Source organism: Octodon degus, unplaced genomic scaffold, assembly GCF_000260255.1.
Source record: "Octodon degus isolate 3935 unplaced genomic scaffold, OctDeg1.0 scaffold00014, whole genome shotgun sequence".
In the NCBI taxonomy this organism is placed as follows: Eukaryota; Metazoa; Chordata; class Mammalia; order Rodentia; family Octodontidae; genus Octodon; species Octodon degus.
In genome coordinates this window covers 6,821,341-6,827,724 of record NW_004524590.1, presented here as the reverse complement: position 1 = coordinate 6,827,724, position 6,384 = coordinate 6,821,341, and positions in this window count along the sequence as shown.

The following is a 6,384-nucleotide window of genomic DNA, read 5'->3' as shown; positions in this document are numbered from 1 at the left end:
AGAGTCACAAATGCAGCTATCAAGAATGTATGAAGGTACAAACACATCTGTGCTTCAAAGACAACTCCTGGGAAAAGAAATTTAACTGTTTTATGCTTTGGACAAAATTAGTATGTGTTTGGCAGTGTGGCATTTGGAGGGTGACTGGGTAATGGGACAATAACCCTAACCACAGGTGGATACATCCATTTATACTCTGATATCTGCATGGGCTGTGAGGATGCAGTGCGCAGCTGAAGGAAGTGGATGACTTCAGGTGTTAGCAGGAAGGAAGACCCAGTGAATCACCGGCTCCTAGAACATCATCTTCCTTTCCTGGCTGCCGGTCGCTGAGCAGCTGTCGTTTGCTGTTTGCCTCACCGTGAGGCTTCCTAAAGCTGATGACTGGGTCATTCACGGACTGATACCCTGAAACCGTGAGTCCAACTAAAGCTTCTTGCTTTCACTCCTCCATGTATTTTGTCACACTGACAGAAACGTGGCTAAAAAGATGTATGAGTTTCAAGCATCATGCATATCATTATTGTTTTTGCTTCAATCATTGAAAAAAAACAGGCAACATCGTATTGAATTTGATGCTATAGCTACAGTCAGAACAGCAGTGGTGAATCCTGATTGGTCGGAAAATGATGACCTTGTCAAGAAATTAAGGTCCTCTTTATCTCTTTATATTGCTTCTATGATAATTCAGAATACAAAGATCATGAGTATCCCACAGTACAGGTGGTCCACAGACATGTTAAGGTACATATTTCTAGGACCTCTTATAGTCTACGAATGAAGCTGAGGTGACATTAACTTTTTTGACATAACTATTTCTATATGAAGTAAGTATAATAGCTACTTTACAATTATAAGAGTCAAGATTTCAGGGGTAGCTAGTGCAGGAAGAGCAAAAACATATCTAGAATGTGGATATCCAATTACAGGTATTTAATGCTGGTGGTAGGGTGATTAATATTTCTTAATGTTTTATCTATAGTTGCTTTTTCTCTTTTTTATCTCTGACTATAACTAATGCTAAAATAAAATGGCCACTTATTGTATATATAGCAGGTAAAGGTTTCTGAGCTCACAGACCCAACTTATAAGTCATTCTTCAAAATATGATTGTCCAAATATAATTAAAAAGATGAACAAAGAAAGTGAAGGCAAGTTTAGAAATGCATTGCTTATGCAAGCATCTAATTTAAGAATCTCTTGTGGCAGGTCATGTCCCCACAGAAAGATGACTGTGAGTACTGTGTGGCCTGTGGGCTGCTCAGTTAGGTCCTGTACACGTCTGAACTCCAGACTCAAGGATCAGTACAGGTATTTCTTTTGCATGTCTATAACTTTAAAGAGAACTTAACTTGAAACTTTTCTAGTGTACTTGCAACACTCCTCATGTCTGATTTAAATGATCAGAGAAAACACAGAAAAGATAGCTTGGAAACTTAAGGCATATTTGTAGACATTGTTTCAGGAGCATAAAAAACATCTTCAAAATTGGGCTTTTTGGCCCCAGCCATGAATGTTGAAGTTTTTTTGTTCTTGTAGGATCTCTAAGTATCATGATGCCAAGACTAAGAAGAATATGAAATCCATCACTAAAGAAAGTGTCCACCTGAAAATACCTAGAACTATGTGATCAATTTCAGATGCATAATATTCTCAAGTGTTAAGATGATTTTTATTTTTTTAAATTTATTTATTTATTTGTGTGTGTGTGTGTGTGTGTGTGTGTGTGTGGCTAGCTCAGCCCACCAGGGGGCGGGGCTGGCTGGCATGTGGTGCTGGGGGATTGAACCGCGGTCCCTGTGCTTTGCTAAGCTTGTTCTAAGTAGGTGCTTTAGACCACTAAGCCATCTCACCAGCCCAAGATGATTTTTATTAAGAAATAATTATTGACACCAGAAAGGAATATATATGAAATGTAAGCATATGAATTATGGGTATGAGGATCAATATGCTTAAAATATAATAATAAACTTTAGAAAAATAATACAATTTTCCTGATGCTTCAAAAACAGTGGGAAAACTGTATCATGAAATAGAAATTAATTGTTCTAAAGGAAAAGAGCATCAAGAGGGGGATGGAAGGGAAAAGAAAAAAATGAGAAAATGGAAGCAAAGCTTTGTAACTAAGGAAAGGAGCAGAAGCTGGAGAGCGAGGAGGGAGTGAGAGAAACGAGAAAACAGGGTATGCCACGTTCCGTACAGAGTTTCTGTAGTGAATATGTTTATCATGCTTATCTAAATTACAGAAATAAATTAATTACAATAAACTGTCTTTCCTCACACCTTTTCCCATTCAGAATACATCATTTTTCAGGATAGTTTTATTTTATAGATTCCATCTAAATTTCTTTTTTGCTGTTTTGAAACAGGTTGTCACTATGCAGTTCAGGCTGGCTTTGGACCTACTTTGCAGCCCAGGCTAAGCTCAAACTCATAGCATTCTTCCTGAATGCTGGGATTATGGGCAGCACCACCACCCCTGGCTCCCATCTACACTTTATCATTGGCACATGTCTCTTGGGAATCAGTTGATGAGGACACGTGACTTTTTTAATCTCACTTATATCTGCTCCAACTGGTGTACATGCAAAGGCTAGTGCACATACAATTAAATATGTGTATACTTATGTACATCTACATGCACATATAGTTATGCACATCTGCAAGCACATATAATTATGTACATGTACAAGCACATATTTAGACAAATATATATCAAAATTATTGAAGACTGAAGAAAATCAATGTACTTAATAATAATGACAATGATACAAAAATAATGAGCTACTTAAAAGAGGCTGAGCAAGACCTGAATGATACAGAATATTAACTGCAGATAATACTGGACTATATATATATATATATATATATATATATATATATATACAATTTCTCATAAAAATACAATTCAGTGTAGAAGACTAAACTTGCAGTGGATTTTTATTCTTTGTTTTGTACTTCTTAGACTCTTTCTAAGGAAAGTGTAAAATTTTTAAGTTGGTGACCGTATTCATTATTTTGAAACCTTCACAGTACCTAGCAGAGAACATTGCCATTGTGTGAGCTGTAAGAGAAAAAACTCGCAAACTTTTTAAGCTGCAAAAATTTTAATGCAAATTGAAGTTCTACAACTTTAGTATAAACTGTCCTGTAGGCTAGGCCAAGACTCATTGTATCTCTTGGCAAAAATTTATAGAAAAATGTAGAAGGAACCTAGCCTGCACGATGGTATCCAGTTTGCTTAAGTGTTATATAATGCTCAAACAACACGTTTGGCCCAAAATAAAATTTAAAACTGATCACCAAAATATCATCTTCTTAGATGCAGTTTAGAATAAGAATCATTTAAAATATTTTAGTTAAGTATCAGAGATAAGCGTTTATAGATGCCCAGTACAGCAATACAACTGATGTTCTCTTAAATCAGGATGAGTGTAATAAACACTATGAAAGGACTTTTAAAACACTTTCCTTGCAGAGAAAAATATTAAGGCATTATTTGTTGGAACTTTAAAATTATGATAATAAAGATTTCAAATAAAATACAGAGAAGATTCGAAGAGGTTTTACAAAAAAGGAAAATCTGTATAACCATTTTTTTACATCTCACTGGCATAATTAAAGGTTGATTATATCCATCTCAGGGAAAATAGGTAGAAGATAAAATCTTCTATAAAAGATTGTAACTAATTTTCCCAACAAAGTCAGCTCTTAATATTCAGAATCTTCAGGATATAATTTAAAATCACCTGTAAAACTAAGAATAAAACATCAATCTGTAAAGGAAAAATCAACTGATACCAAGATTGATAAGTATTAGATATTGCAGTTAGCTGATAAAAACTTGGGGACATGATGCTATCTTCAAATTATTTGTTCAGATTATCAAATGTAAACATGCAAAATTTGTTTAACAAAATACACAGAACAAAACAATAACAAAGAATTTATAAGAAATTTGAAAGAGAAAAATATCAGAATAAAAAGAAAACAGAAAAAATTTTGAGCATTCACTGCTCCACAGCAACCATTGTTGAATTCCTATTACTTTGTTCAGTGAAATATTGTATTGTTTCTAATGCTGCTTTTTTTTTTAGAACCGAGGATTGAACCCAGGCCCTTGTGCTTGCCAGGGAAGCGCTTATTCTACTGATCCATCTCCCCGCCCCCCCATCTTGTATTCTTGAAAAATAAAAAAGTAAAAACAAACCATAAAAGACTAAGGGACAGACTTCATAAAAAATTTCAACTATTATTCATAACTAATATGAAAAATAGGCATTATTCCTGAACAAATGGAATTTACAGAATGAGATCAAAATAACTGAAAAAAGTTCTTCCTTAGTGCACTCATGTGCAGACTGGATATAGCAGAGGACAAAAACGGTGAGTTTGAGGAAAATGAAATACAATTCCCATTCTCTGAAAATTCTTAAGAAAAACACTGGCTAAAAATAATTTTAAAAAATAGTAATGCCAGCATTTGTAACCCCCAAGTGACATAATGAAAATGAGAAGAGTAAAACCACAAGGCTGAGAGAGTATTTTAATAAAAGCCAAAATTTTTTCAGAGTTTGCAAATTTAAAAGTTATAGATAAGAAGTACTAAGAAAGCTTGAAAAAGAATAAACTCTAGATGCTGAGTCAATGCATGCTAACTAAACTATACTCTTCAGCACTAAAGATGAGGACTGGTGGGTGAGTTAGCTCAGCAGGCTAATCGCCTGCTTAGGCAAGCACAGGGACCCAGGTTCAATCCCTGGCACCACAGACCAAGCCAGCCCCACCCCTGAGCTCTCTGATCTGGCCACTGAGACCAGGCACAGTGGTGCTCACCTGTAATCCCAGTGTTGGGGACGCTAAAAACAGGAGTATCACTACCAGTCCAATCTGCATAGTGAGACCTGTATCAAATACATAAAATAAAAAAAAAAATGCAGATGAAGAAAATTCGAAAGCAGTTACAAACAGAACATTTTGTTAGTAGAGAAGCACTGCTTCAAATGACACAGGATTTCTCATCTTAATCTAGAGTGATAGAAGTAATTGACACAATTATTTAAGTGCTGAAAGCAAAATTCTGTTATCTATGAGTTTTATACCCAGTAAAAATATGTTTCAAGAAAAAAGGAGATACTGAAGAATTCTAAGAAGGGAATCTGCTTTTTTCCACTAAAAGAAGCCTCTAACTTTTAAAGCAGGCTTTTTCTCTTATGTAATCTACGAGAAAAGTTATAAGGTACGTGCAGGCCACTTAATCACTGAATATCTTTGCTTACAGTCATCTCAAAAATAAATTAGTCACTGAAAATATACTTTTTTATGTGGGCCCTGACTGAGTTCTCATGCTCTGAAGACCTGGCTCTTCTTCCAGAAGACAGGATTGGAGCTGCTGTACTTCATTCCTCAACACCTGCGCCTGTGACGCCCTGGAAATGTTTTAGATGAAACATTCATTGTCACTGTGAATTCAGTTGTCCAGTGTTGAGTTGTCAATGTTTCTATATGTGCAGCTGAGGAGAGCCCAAGTTGCCTATGCTTGAAGAAAAGGAATATGTCTTATAAAATATTATAATGAAACTACACTAGTGGTAATTTTAAGTGTTTTGCTAAAAATCTGTAATGGACAGTTTTGGAAATTTTCAGAGAGAGAAGTTTGTGTGTTTAAAAACTGATGTCAGTACACAAATGTATTGTTATCAAATGAACTTAAAGGAACAAGTTGCAAAATTTGTATGGAAGTGCTCATTATTGCCGTTCCATACCAAATCATTGCTTTGATGTTACTTGGCTGAGCCTATATCTTTATAAGTTTTTAGCCAGTTGATGTCAGACTCTTCTTATGGTCAAGAGAAAAATGAGATGTCAACCATAAAGGAAACTTCCTTTACTTATTTTTCTGACTGTGTACCCTTCCTCATTTGATTTATAAGCAAAATCTGGAAAATCTGCATGGTAATTTTTTTTATTTATCTGGAAGTAATTCAGAAAACAGTGCTGTTATATTGGAGAAAAAGTTTAAGATTTTATAGTTAATTTTGATATAAGTAAATGTGAAATTTTTCTTAAAAATTCCTCTAGCAGATAGAATGCTAAAGACTGTCAAATCACTCAAGTGAAAAGTAAGTGATAAAAATGGAACAGTGGAGTAGAAAGAAGAGGCAAAGAACATTAAAAAGATCATAAATATTGGTAAATATGTTTCTATTTATTTTATGTTTGATAACTAGAAGAAAACTATTACACTAAGTATTACTTAAAATGTAGTTGTAGCAGGAAAAGTAAGAATTTCAAATAGAAGTGAGGTTTTCATATAGCACAATTCCAACGATGTGGTAAAAAGACTATCTATCTATCTATCTATCTATCTATGTATCTATCTCT